The sequence below is a fragment of the Prorops nasuta genome, unplaced genomic scaffold (genome assembly GCF_024137725.1).
Source record: "Prorops nasuta isolate Cenicafe-Biocafe unplaced genomic scaffold, Cenicafe_Pnas_1.2 PNAS00021, whole genome shotgun sequence".
Classification (NCBI taxonomy): domain Eukaryota; kingdom Metazoa; phylum Arthropoda; class Insecta; order Hymenoptera; family Bethylidae; genus Prorops; species Prorops nasuta.
In genome coordinates this window covers 825,172-839,219 of record NW_027116818.1, presented here as the reverse complement: position 1 = coordinate 839,219, position 14,048 = coordinate 825,172, and the positions used below count along the sequence as shown (strand labels likewise).

Genomic DNA, 14,048 nt, shown 5'->3' with positions numbered 1-14,048 from the left:
AACTTTACTACAAATATATATCGGTTGTACATAGTATAGATATAAGTGTCATATTCTAAAAACATTTTTTTATATTAATTTAACGCGAGTTGCATGGTAATTATAGTTAATGGATAATTATATAGTCTTACGTTATCAAGCATTTATTTTGTTTTATATATATATATATATATATATATATATAATCTCGCCTCCTTTTTTCTGCTACTTTTCGTTTAGATATTTGCACCACGTGCAGTAGACAGCAATACAGAATAGTTCGTAGCCAGGGCTTCAGCTCAATAACGGTGCTATAAATTTTCGACTCTCGGACGACGGACATTGTGCACGAGCGGAGCAAAAAACTCACCGCACTTTACGAGTATAATTGGAAACTTTGCAAAGCGTTTCATTTTACGCCCACTTGATATTCTCAGTAAAAATGTAATATTACTTCGAGACGCATCCTTACAATACGTTTGTTAAATATTAAATTATGGAATATTCGGCGAACGTTTAATTTAATTTGCAAGATTTATTCCTTTTTATAATACAAAATAAATGGAAACACGTAGGGAAAATAAATAATTGTGTTTGCTTTTAATAAAGATTTAAAATGGACTTATTTAAACTATCGTACCATAAATTAAATGTTTATATTCAAAATGAATAATTCTGCCATTATACGCTTTTACTTAAATTATCACTTGCGATTATTAATTATTGGAGAGATATTTTAAAATTGGGTAAACACAATAACGATCTGCCGTTTAAATCGATGTTAAGTTTAATTAGTCGAGTTTTACCTTTCGCGTGTAATCTAGACTGAATTGAAACCGTGTATTTATTAACAATGATAATGGATTTTGTATCAGGGATTTGCTAACATTTAAATTGCATTCGTGTATGTTTAGCTTTCATGCCCCTGGCTCTTTACATTATAATCGAATGCTGTTTAACTCAAAACAATTCTGTAAAGCTTAATAACGCTCGAAATGCATTGGCAAATCACTCACAAACTTAAATCGATGAAATTTTATCAGAATAGACTTTCGCGATAGATTCCTTTTATTATTTCCTGCATGCATATGTATATATGATGAAGGATTACAATTTTCATGGAAAAGCATGGAATTATTTTCAACGACGTTAAAAATCCATACGAGAGCTTACGATTTTGTTAGAAAAAATTTAATAACCGATTGGCTAGGAATTTATTAGATATAGGTACGTTGTAAAATATTAATAATTTATTTAATTTAACGTTCAGCTTCAATTTTCTTACAAAAAATATTTTTCCTCCATATTATTGTTATACCAAGAGATTATAAAAGTTGGCATATACGTATAGTCCACTAAATTAAGAGGTTCCATCACTTTTTTATAATCCGTTAAAACGATTGAGGATCTTTATCGGAAAGCATATATAGTAGATAGCGACGATTATCACAGATTAAATAAAATAAAGCTACCCAGTGAAGCAGAAATATTGGGGTTTTGTTGGCGCAAACGGACGTGACGTCAGTACTGGTCGGTGATAGGCCGTTGCGGTGAGGTCCATCCATGCAAACTCGGAGATTATACACGAGTGACGTTTGATCGTGGCCCTCGAGCAAATAATCCGTTAATTTTCCGGAACGTGGCTTGTCCTACGGGATTCAGTTTGCATCGGAGCATTCCACGGTACGATTTACCCGAAAATAACCGAGAGGTTGTTGCACCACCCCACAATATACGGATTGTGCACCGTGGCTTTCAAAAACCTCCGCACATCTCCACATTGTGCCACATGCAAATTATTTTGCATATATTCAACAATTTCTATCTAACAGATACCTCGCTGCACGCTTCAATCCTCGGGTACTCCGGTTACACTGAATAATCTCTTTTAAATTCCTGACCTTTCTACCAAATACAATTAAATATTGTTTCTAATTACATGCTGTATAATTTTTTGTATAATTCTTAAAATAAACTTTGAGATAAAATATCTTTAAAACCTCGGCATGATTCACGCATCTTCCATCGATAATTTCAAGTAATTCGAGCCTACACATTGATCTTGCTACGTTTCAATGAGCAAATTTACGATAGGATGAAATATCGTGTTGCGAGCACAGATCGATTGTTCGGACGGTACTGCAGAAGTTATCCGATGGTACGTTACAAGAGACATGACGAAAGAAGAGGCAGCTTTAGGGAGCTTTCGAAATAGCTTAAACGCCGAAAGAGGATTATTCCAGGATGTCGGCTTCGGACAACGAACTAAATTTAGTAAGCGAGGCTGAAACCGGCAGCCAAAACACGAAGAGACTCCGTGAAATGCACGGTCGTCGTAGACGGGGATTCTTGGCCTGGAGGCGATATCACGTGACTGCGTGGGTGTCGACCCTATCAACGTGAAAATCTACTTAAACTTGCAGATTTCTCTAAAAACATAATAAATCAATTGTACGAGATAATTGACTCATTGTTTGCTCAGAGAGAAACCCTGTGACGTCATTTGTTTATTGGCGCTTGTTATTCGTCCATTTAGGAAAGATAACGTTTGTACATGCACCATAGCAAGAAAACGAGGGTGGATCGTTCTTGCGGATTAAATCGAGTGGACTAAATTTCACGCAAAATATATAAGCAGCTCCGTCGGCAGTTTCTACATCCATTGAAAAGGCCCTTTTGGGGCAGAAATAAAAAAATATATAGTTATATAGACTTTCCTGCATGCATTGAGAAAAGCAGAGCGTGAATGTAAAAGCGTCTAGCTTTTGATTTGGCTGGCGATGCAATTACCTTTGGCTCTAATGCTCGCGAAATGCCGTGAACCGTTTCCAGTTGGAAATTTCATGGTTCACCGGTGATATTAGTGGGCAGGGGCGCGGTAACATCGTTTTCCGAATCAAGAGGACGAATCGATACCGCGCTTAATGGATCTTGCGCCGGGCCGGGCGCACCAATCTACAAAAGCTTCCATGATTCATTACAGTGGCGGATAAAAATGAAGCGACAACGTTACATCACTCGTTCAGTAATTTACTTGGAAGAGAATTCTATTTTAATTTGCTCGTTTCAGCTTTTAAAGCGAACCGGTCCCTTAATTTTTCCAACTGTCGCTCGTAATACAGCAAAATAAATTTCACTTTGGCTAGGAGAAAAAGGGGAGCCACGATACTCTCTCAGAATTTTAACCTTTCATTTAAAGTGCTTTCCTGCGTGCTGGAAATTCCAATATCAGACCGCTTACTTATACGCGAAAATATTTACCTACACTTTTGTCCCTTGTAAAACCTCTCGATTTCTAATGGAAGATGATATCCTCGGTTTACGTGGTCTATTTGTCGAATAGCGTACGTATAAACAAGGATCGATTACCTCTATACCAGGAAGTATATACGAAGAAAAATAAATCAAATTTAAACAGTGAATAATTACAGCGAGAGTCACGCACGTCACCGAATTCCTGCGTGCAATGAAAGATTATACTTCCGCTCTTTTCAACGACTGTTAATTTTTCTTCTTTTTTTTTTTATTCTAGCAAAATAAACGCCATAATTTTTTGGCAAGTCCCATGCCAATTTGAGAATAAATATAGAACGGTGGAAAATATTTTGGTTGTCTTGCGCTAAACTAACACGATCCTGTATTTTAAACAAAAGAGCATATTCTTGATTGATTTGAAGTTGAGCCGAGTGTATGCGGGGAGTGAAATGGAATTCTCGTTCGAGGAGGCTCAACTAATATCCGAAGAAGCGATTGTTTGCATTCGTGAAAGGAGCCATCGACGAGTGCACTAGACACACAGATTCAATCTAATCCTGGATATGTTCAGGGGAAAGATTTTTGGACAAGGATGCAAACAGCGAGTCCATTAAGTCTCTGTCCTGTGAAGGCCCTGTAACGCTCGAGGATAAACGAAAGGGAATCTTTTTGTGGACCTCAGAGTCTTGTATGTACTATAGCTTGTATATATATATAAGGGTATCCAATGTTTCTCTTCCAGCATCACAATTAAACTTCCACAAATTGTTATTTTTCAGAAAAACTGTATAGTGGCACGCTTCAGCATATATTTTTATTATTTCCAAAGGACCCTTTAACGAGGGATTTGATTAATTTATACGGCACAATGCCTTGCATATAAGATTAAACTTACTCTTGTTTTCCGATATACGAGCAGTAGCCTCGTTAAGGTTCAACACGGCACTTGTGGTATTAGCAGACACACCCAGTTTTCTCACAAAGCATCGTTAGTTACAGTGGCTTGTTAAACGTGAACGGTCACCTTATCTTCGCTACTCCGTTTGACTAATAAGATTTGAGCTATCAATTATTAAATTAAACAAATAAAGCAAAGGTAATGAACAAATCTAAAGCCATGTTTATTATTTTCTATAATTAATCGAGAGTCCCAGAGATAATTACTGAAAAAAAAAAAACAACAAAAAAAAAAACTACCGCACTAATTTAAATTCAGGCCGGAAAAAAGTTGAGAAAATATTTTACACGCGCGTACGAAGTATAGATAATTTGGACGCGCTGAGAGAGTCTTTGTTGCGTTAGGAATTTTTCTTTGACTGTTAGTAAGCTACGGAGGGTCCTAGTGTTATTCGTTCCTCATTGATTTACGCACGTATGTACCAACTATCGTCATAATGACGTAACACGTGTGTGGGAAGTATACACCATGCCGTGTGTGCTACCATCCATATATCTATATGCAAGTGAATCGGATGAAAGGCAGTTCTTGGTTTAACGAAGCTTCCAAATGATTCTTCTCTAGCAACGAAAAAAGGGATCCTTATAACTCTAAAAATACGTCATTCCATCAAAATAATATTTTCCTTTCCACGAATAAAGCTAAAAGATATTCTACATCCGGCCTATTATTTTTTCCTTTGCTACAATTTAATTATCTCTTGCTTTAGTTTCCAAAAGAACGTTGGACGAATTTAAGAAAGCTTTTAGATCTCTAGGTTTTAATTATGGAAGAGAGCAGGTATTGTACGAGGTCGTTGAACTCATGCAGGAAGCATCCAGCTAATTAAACTCTCCTAATCAAACATCAGAAGTACGTAGAGTCAATGTAGCTAGCTCGTGACAATTTCATGCAATTAATCGAATGAAACGTTAATTCCGTTCATCGATACTCTCAAAGAGAAACGAGAGAAAAGTGATAAGAAGAAGGATAATAACAATAACAAAGAGAAGAAACGATAAGGACGCAAGGGAGAGAAAATAAAATTATTATCCTTTCTGGAAAACTGATTCAACTGCTGATTTGTACGACGAGATTTAATTATTTGCATAGCAAACGCCTCGGTTGGAATAAACTTTAATAATTCAAATCAATTAGGCGATTCTTAGCACGAGGACGCACGAAATTTGCATCGGCATCGGATCAATACATTTATTGTCTGTATTGCACAATACGATTATAACTCGAAAGCATTCCAAGTAAAACTATAACCAATAAGGAAAGAAAAATTAACTAGGTTGTGTGCAATGTAGAGTAGAGCTTAATTATTTGCAAAGCAAATAACGAAAGAGTGTAGAATCAAAGAGATAACATAAGAGCGACGTAGTTGAAGAAGTGGGAAAAAACTGTCATGCGTGTGTATGTGTGTGTGTGGCCTATTTGTACGTGTGTATCTAAAGTTGAGTCAAGGTTATTTTCAAGAAGTGAAATGGCGAAAGAAAGAAGCTTTATCGGTTTGAAGTATATGGTGGTAGCATGAGTGTACCGATCGTTCGATGAAGAATTATGTAAACAGCTTAGACTCTTAGATTCGAGTGCGAAGAGCATGCCTATGAAACCTTCCACCCTTCTTCAAGTTTGAGCCAACTCTCGATCGGTTCTCCAAAGTCTAAATAAAAGCGCTACTGTTGCGTGTCTTCCAGGTCCCCAGGATTCTGACTCATCCATCAGTGGAACTTGGACTCGACTCACGCGCGCATGGAATACACCTATAAATATTTGGATCAACGGTGGTCATTAATAACCCGTGCTAGAAGTAACTTTTTGAGAGTGCAGGTGCACCTGGCATTTATGGCTAAACGATCAATACTCACGTGGAAAATTTATGAACAGCCAGGCCCCCCTCGCGTCGAAGCAAACTTGCAAAAGAAAATGCTGTAGCAGCTAAGAAGAGTTTTAGAGAACTTGTAGCGTCGCGTCACGAATTATCGCGATGCATCTGAACTAACAAGTGTCGTTTGTCAGTTATTCGAGTTAAGGAAAAGGCGCGCAATGAATGTAAATAAAGGGGAAATTTATTTGGCGCGACGCAAATAAAAATTGTCGTTTCTTATACACGGAAGTTCAAGGAGACTTTCCTCAACGTTCTTAGCGATATACCTCGCGAAATGCTGATCCGAAAACAAATTGGTTAGGACTCGTCTAGAATATTCCCAATTAAAACTCGTTCAATCTCTCAGTTTTATGATGAATATATCTTATTTTCAAGTTGGCGGAAAGTAACCGCCGCTTATTCGGTGGATTTTTGTCGCAACGAGCATTCGTGATTTTGAGAGAAAGAAAAGTGCGCCTCGGATTCTGTCCGTATTGGCAAATACAGACCTCGTCCCGTGATAAGATACGTTAATGTTATTTATTGGTATGCTAGCACAGTGGCGTATAGATAATTATCAAACAAGTTTAGAGAAAGGGCGTGAGAGAGAGAGAAATTAGCGACGTGTCTGAAATTTGACCTTCGCTCCGATCCTCGTTGAATCGTAAGACCGCCCGCCTACATCCCGGAGCATTCGTCGTGATCTCATCTCTGAATTCCTATTAGAGAGACGCGGTTTCGCTGTCAATATGGCATGGCGTCTCTGATATAAGACGGTTCAGTCAACAACGACCCGAGAGAGAATTTTATATGCGCAGTACCGAGATGGAAATTTTCCTATACCGCTGCTGGATTTTTCCGGATAGAAGGGCTCGCTATACAGGGCGCGGAAAAGGGGACGAGGGAAAGAATAGATTTCAAGTATATAGGAATACAGCGTCATACATCACGGCACACACCCGAATGGCTCACCCAGGTGTAATCGCGTAACCGGTAAAGCTCAGTTAAACGAGCTTTCAAAGGGAGAAGAAGCTGCGTGATTTATCGGAAGAGTTTGGTATATAGCTGCTATAGCAAAGGTCGTCAAGGTCAGCGTTCTTTCGGAGACGCGAGCGTCCTTTTCGCACACGTCACGTCCAAACTGTTATATACGAGCTTATTAATAAACCCGAGGGACTACGGTGTGTGTTTGCTTCTTCGTCGAGTCTATCGAGAATTCGTCACGCGTCCCTCCCGTGTCATAAGACTGTGTGCATGGGACTGGCACAGGGAAACGAAGCGTCACCCGCTTCTTCATCTTCGTCGTGCCAGCGATGTGAAGCGGGCCTTCATGAGGCGGTCGCGTAAGCCACGGATCAGGGTTGTAACGCGTGGTCCCGGAAGATCCTCTTCGGACTAAATTGCGAAGATCCCCAAGCCAGCCAGAGGATACCTTGCGACCTGTTCTCGTGAGAAATGGCTATTTATAGTGCTTTTAGTGCTCGGTAATTTTTATATTTTATTTCAGGGTCGGTTTAAGTATTCATGGTAGAATCATAAAGACCTTTCGATCAGCTTAGTACAATCCTCGCTACTTGTTAACATACCGGTGTAATACTGATTTAAGCTTCTTTAAATGGATTTAAAAGCTGGGCTCCTTGAGAAAAGTATACTCGGTGTCTCGTTCGCGTACAGCTTAGCTTTTATTACTCGACACGAGACTCTATTGATCCTCTTGATATATTTTTTATAAAGTATCATTTTTTTTTTTTTTTTTATAAGAACAGCTGGTATGATTTTAGGATGACCAAGAGCAAACATCTTTGCGAAACAATTCCAAATCTGTAGAGAATTGCAATCGATCGTACACTTTTGCTTGCCCTGACCAAAATTTTTATCGGGATTGAAATGACTTCCTAATTTCAACCACTGGTCTTCTCTCTTCTTTCACGATCATGCACAATGACTATAAATTTCTCATTTTACCCATTTCCTCCCTCTCCCTCTCCCCCCCCCCCCCTCTCTCTCTCTCTCTCTCTCTATCTCCGCAAATAACACGGTCATGCATAAGACTGAAGATAAGCTAACGTTATAAAATTTTATTATAGTAAATTCGTTATCGCGAAACAATTTAACATTCGATACAATATCGAACAATCAACACTGGCGCTATTTCCCAAATCCAAAAAAAGCCTACGTGACTGCAGTTTAAAAGTTTGGAAAAAACAAATACCACGAGCACGCATGCATTTATATTCCACCAACAGAACCATTCCTTTACAATTTCAAGCATATAAATATCCTTTTAAAAAATGCCCACCGTTACGGCAAAACCATTAAACGAGTCCTCACGATTTTAACATAGAGTTTCGGTCGGCCGCAATGGATTTGCCGATGTTGCGGCGTTGGTCAAAAATAGAAAATAGTCGAAACACCGATGAATCTCGATGATGCAGTTCCACGAATATAAAGCTGATGCATCGATGCTTATACACTCTTACCTTCGATTTTCCGGGTTTCGATAATATCAGCTCGAAGGAATTCCTCAGGTATCTCTTTACGTATCGTTCAAATGACACCAACCCGAACAATCAAAGAGCATCTTATAATGAGTTTTCCCGGTAAAATTGTTCGCTCCCTCTGGTACAAAAGACTCCTAGCTAGTCAGCAGCCACCGACGATCGTATATAAGAATCCAACTATATAGAAATAAGAGCTTGTGTGTTAAAGGCTGCACCAGAGAGTATATAGGGATCGTGAGAATAATTAGGCGACGTTTGCTCGGACCGGGGGAAACATGTGGATCCGGCGAGGTTTCCGGCAGAGGCGCGTGGAAAAAACTGATGTCGTGGGCCGTGGCTGGCTGGATTTACGGGAGGAAACCTGCGGTTTCCGTGTTCCGCGCTAGAGTCACGACGCGACGACGATGATTGGGAAGCGAGGGGCGAACGAATGCAAAGAGCGACACACCGTGTTCGTTTGCGGAGGTGAGGAGTGGAACGTCCGTAGCGCGTGGTGTGTGCGCGTCGACTGCTAACTAAGTTCAGGAAAGTTCAGTTCTACTGCTGCTGTGCTGCCCTGGCAATGGGATCCCGGCTAGTTTCCTATCTCTCCCTCTTCCTCCATAACGCTCGACACAGTCTGGAATGGATCCCTTTTCCCGTTTTTCCACTCTCTCTCTCTCTCTCTCTCTCTCTCTCTCATCAGCGTCGTTCCGAATCTCCGTTCAGCATCCCTCTCTATCCTCATCCAGATACATTTTTTCCAACTTTCGACACCTTCTTTTCGAATCTCCTGCAATCGAATTCCTTTCAACTCGCCGAGCTGCTGCTCCTCCTCCTCCTCATAGATATTCCGATATCTCACAATCGATATCTCCTTCCAGATAAGCGATGCTGAAGATCCAGCAGATTTAGAAGGCCATTTTTCTTCTCCCGTACTGCAACCTGCTTTTAAGCTAAAAGCGTTGATAAATACACAACGTAATCTAGCTCATCTCTTCTTTAATAATTTCAATAGCTTTATAATTTACACTCGAGTGGTCCTGTTGATTCAGTGCATTTTAGGAACGTGAGCCAAGAAGGCTGGTATATCTGTACACATGTACAAAGAATCCAGCCAATAAGCACGTTGCTCATTTCAATTCATCTTTCGTCTCGTTTTAACGAACGCATTAACGCCAAGTGTACCCGTAATGGCTGCTTTCATAGAAGTTTATTTGCGCCGCTATCACGTATAACTAAATTAAGACCCGAGTGTCATTCTTACTTATTAGTTGGAATTCCCTCTGTACTATGCGCAACTTTCAGTAACTACATCCAATGATCCTAAGAGCGACAAAATGCACACAGCAAGAAGTTTCGAGGTCATATTTCTTTTACTTATATATATCGTCACGTCATAATTATCCTGCAATTTTCCTTGGCCTATTTGAAGGAAACATTTATGTTTTTCTAATAAATGTGCTATGTAGCTTACATTGAGAATTTTTCTTCTTAATATTTATTCACTTTCGGAATATATACAACGCGAGGATGAAAGTAACGTGGAAACATTAACAAAAATGTGAAAGAACTTTGCGCAAGTTGGGATCCAGTGTCGACCAGCTCCCCTTACAACGAAGGAATTTATCGAGTATTGTCTAGGTTCGAGGGAAATAGGTATCACCTTACGACGTTGTTACGCAACACTTTGCAGCTGACTGCAGTCGTTTCTCGAGATTCAAGGTCGCAGCGTTGAAAATTTACTATAAATTAACGATTCCTCGTGTCGCTGAGATTTTCACGAGAGCTTTGCGAGAAAGTAGACATTTCTCATTTTTTTTACCATACAATCGTGACTCGGATACACGCTCCTCTCCGATTTTTAGATTCCACGGAGACGCTGCTGGCCCTCGTTAGTCAAGGTCAAGAGTCAAAGTTGTTTTGCGAGATCGGCAACGTTGCTTCGATATTACAGCCATATTCCTCTTCGAGTCACATTTATTAATATACCAATGCTGGTATATTCAACATTAAAATATAAACAAACTCGTGTAAAAATCTTCGATGCTATTATTAGTGTTAAAATCGTTGCTTTCGATCGAGAAACTTTTTTCTGCTGCACTACGAATGATAAGCGTGACCTTTGGAATTGCTTAGTTCTAATGTGTACAGATAAACGATAAAATTAACGTAGTTTTGTTACGCTACCAAGCGTATCAAACTTTTTATTACTGTCATTGCATTTATGTCGTTCAGACTCGTTAAAAAATGAATTTATCAATTTCATGAAAAAAATCTACAATTTTGATCGGAGAACGTTCGTAGTTAAAGGTGCACGTTTCAAAGTGAGCCCAGACTGGCCATCGCTATATAACAATTTTGTTACGTACCGTGTCTGGACGCTGCTTTATAGGAACTTCGTAACAAAACGACAATGAGAAAGTTAATTCGCGTCTAAACACAGCAAAGTTACGTTACACTGTCCCCCTACATGTCTCTGGACCCACCTTTATACTATTCTACTATGCTAACTGACGTTTTCAAGGTCCCCTGACACTTTCACACGTGCACACACTCAAACGAAAAGGCACAACGAGTACTGATTCCACGCTTGGATATTTCAGCGTTAATTACGGCAGCCTCGAGAGCCACCCCTTGTAAAGAGCGTTTATCAACCCCCTGTAAACCGACGCACTACCCTATTAATACGCAAATTACAACGGTGACCAAAAGAAAGTCCTAAACTCGCTTAAACTAATCCGGTGAAAACGATTTTTAATCAGTTCTTCATTTGTCCTTTTAAAGACTTTCATAAGATATACAATATATAAGAAAAAGAACATAGAATATACTGCATTTAATTTTTCCTTTTGTATCATACCACACAACCTTCGCGAGAAAAGTTCCTCCCTGTTGCGTACAAAGCAACACAACATATTCCTTGTTAGACTAGGACAGAACGAATCAAACAGAGCGTGATTTATCTTTGGACAATGGCCTACAAAAAAAGCTACGAAAATGCCACTTTCAAAGTTTTAATGAAAAAACTTTTGCACTATAACGACACAATTCGAATAGGCTTTTTACCATTCGTCCCCGATACTAAATATATATATATATATATATATACAGAGATAAAATTTAATCTCATCGCACTGATGAGTCTTAATTAAAGTTTTTTACCTACAGTAGAATTCATTTGTCGAGTTTCAATAATTTTATTCATAGCGCCGGGCAATTGTAGTAGTGAGCCGAACAACGAGCGTGAGAGGCGAAACTTTTGTCCTTTCAGTTTTCAAAGCGAATAATATAACGAAATAAACTATTTGGCATGCAGAGAGGCACCGTATAAACTGGCGTGGCGGTGTCGAATAAAAACTTTTCTCGCGACAATAATGTCCGTGGTGAAAAAATATCCAGGCCTCTCCATAGACGAATAATTGAATCTTATATACAGGGAAAAAATCGGCCCAATAGGAAAATACGAGGATACTCTCATGCGGGCCTTCGGATACGATTGGAAAACTTTATCTTGCGCGAAATTGTTTGAATCGTCATATCGTTTGATCTCTTGGAGCAATTTGCAGAATGTGGAATGCGCGCGCGCGTGTGTGTGTGTGTGCATATACGAGACTTGTTTGCGCAAACCTCTTTTGAATTGAAATGGAACAACGCATTGGGTGGCGTTTTCGAGAATGACGCGTATACGTTTTACCCCTTTCCATCAGCGGCCCAGTAAAACGTGCTTCAACAGACACCTCATTATCGACGAGCACGTTTCAAGACTTCAAAGCTGCGCTAAGTAGAATAAATTTCCTCCCCTTTTTCTCACTACTACCACCATAATAAAACCTCGGATTAATTTTCGCATTGGTATATATTTACATATGAAATATATTTACGTTTTTCAACGAAGCTTACATATTTTTATATAATTTCTTCTTTATTATTTTTATCTCTTTATAGAAAAAACGCTGTTCCGTCGACCTTTACTACAGTATATACAGGGCGCAGAGGTTCAAAGTTGGCACACCCTTGGCAAAAGGACCGTTGAAAACTTGGCAAGGCACAATGGTGAAATGAAATGGAAAACTCTTGGGGGGAGTGGTGGGGGATAAAAAGGAAGAGACGCGCGCGTTTTGCTTTTTCTGGCAAAGGACCTAATCGAGTCTCATGGAGGCAATCGAAGTCGTAGCCATCGATTTTACTTGGCCTGCAGCGCACTTCTCTCCCTACACTATGACCAGAAAGTATCTTACAGCTCGTATAAATCCAACTGCAATTTCGCTTATTATATTTGCCGATGGTTCAAGAGAACGTTCCAGAGACCTGGCTCATGGACTGTACTACAAACTTTCCCCTCTTCCATATATATATATTTAAACGATGGAAAAAGTCCAATAAAGATGCATTGAATTTTATAGAATTCTTTCCCTTGATTCTATCAAAAAATCCAACCATGGAATATAAAACAATGGAGATTGTAATTTCGTGCAATTCATAGAGAAGTTTTAGGGGCCAGTGAAAGGATCGTAATCCGATGGTAGCTCGCTTTTAGTGGGAATTGAAGTATCGAGATTTTGCAAAATAAAAGATAATCTCTGACGCGTGTGTGGAGTAGGAGTTAATGGAAGGAACGTAATCCGGTGGTAAATCGCATTGACGGGAATTTGTGTATCGACATTGCAGAAAAAGAACTAATCTCTCGTTAGCCAATCCATTAATGCGTCGACGTCCATCAACATATCACGAGATATTTCATCGAATCGAAAGCCATTACGTGGTTGACCGAGGCACGTGTACCTATACCTGCGATAGTGTCTGCCTTAGTGGTTCACGTATATGCATGTGTCGTCTAATACATGTACAAAAGGAAGATTAGTGAAAAACGTTGCCACTCTCAGAGACAAAATACTGCAACTACGTCACGGGACTATCTTGGACTCGTCTAATCGAAACATCCCATCGAAATTAGCCCTTCCCATTCGTTCCAAATTCATTCATCTTTCCAATTCTTAATCGCACAATATTCCTCGTATATTCAGTTTTTTTTTCTTTTTTTTTTTTAATTAACTAGTACGAAGCTGTTTCGTTAATCGCTTTATATGGAAATAAAAGAGATTCAACGAATTCTCTCTTAATTGCTGGTAATTCGTTAAAAATTGATGAGTATAATCTGTTATTGTTATAAATTTCAATACGTAATAATTTGTTTTTTCACAGTGTAAGGAAAACTCGGTAAACGTTATCAAAACGATGCTATCTATATACGATTCGACGATAAGGTAGAAAAAACATTGCAATATTTTTCGTCAGAAAAATCTAATTATTTCTGCAATTTTTTTTCAATATTTACTCTTCAAAAAGCAGATAGGATTTCAATAAAGGAAAGTAAACACTGTGTCGTGGCTTGTTCGTCGAGAGATAATTTACATAAGGCCTCAATAGAGTTTGAATCACTGCTCTTAATATCAGCAATCATTAAATTAATCTAAATCTGAAATCTATTAATTTTAAAAATAAATGTAATAGAATTATGGTA

General features: G+C 38.9%; 1 protein-coding gene across 12 annotated transcripts in view; it reads right to left on the bottom strand.

Annotated features, from left to right (window-relative positions):
* LOC136780859 (guanine nucleotide-releasing factor 2-like) overlaps window positions 1-14,048 on the bottom strand; it is a 40,865-nt gene that overhangs the window by 14,978 nt on the left and 11,839 nt on the right. Inside the window, exons 1-2 of one of the 12 annotated variants that reach the window (XM_066739418.1) lie at window positions 8,811-9,164; window positions 8,525-8,722 (exon numbers count right to left, since the gene is read on the bottom strand). The exons of 8 other annotated variants lie outside the window; for them this stretch is intronic. The gene's annotated coding sequence lies outside the window, so the exon portion shown is untranslated. Of the gene's footprint in view, window positions 1-4,129; window positions 4,146-5,717; window positions 5,734-8,524; window positions 9,165-14,048 lie in introns of those variants that run through there. 3 more of the 12 variants (XM_066739417.1, XM_066739421.1, XM_066739420.1) reach the window with 3 other exon arrangements.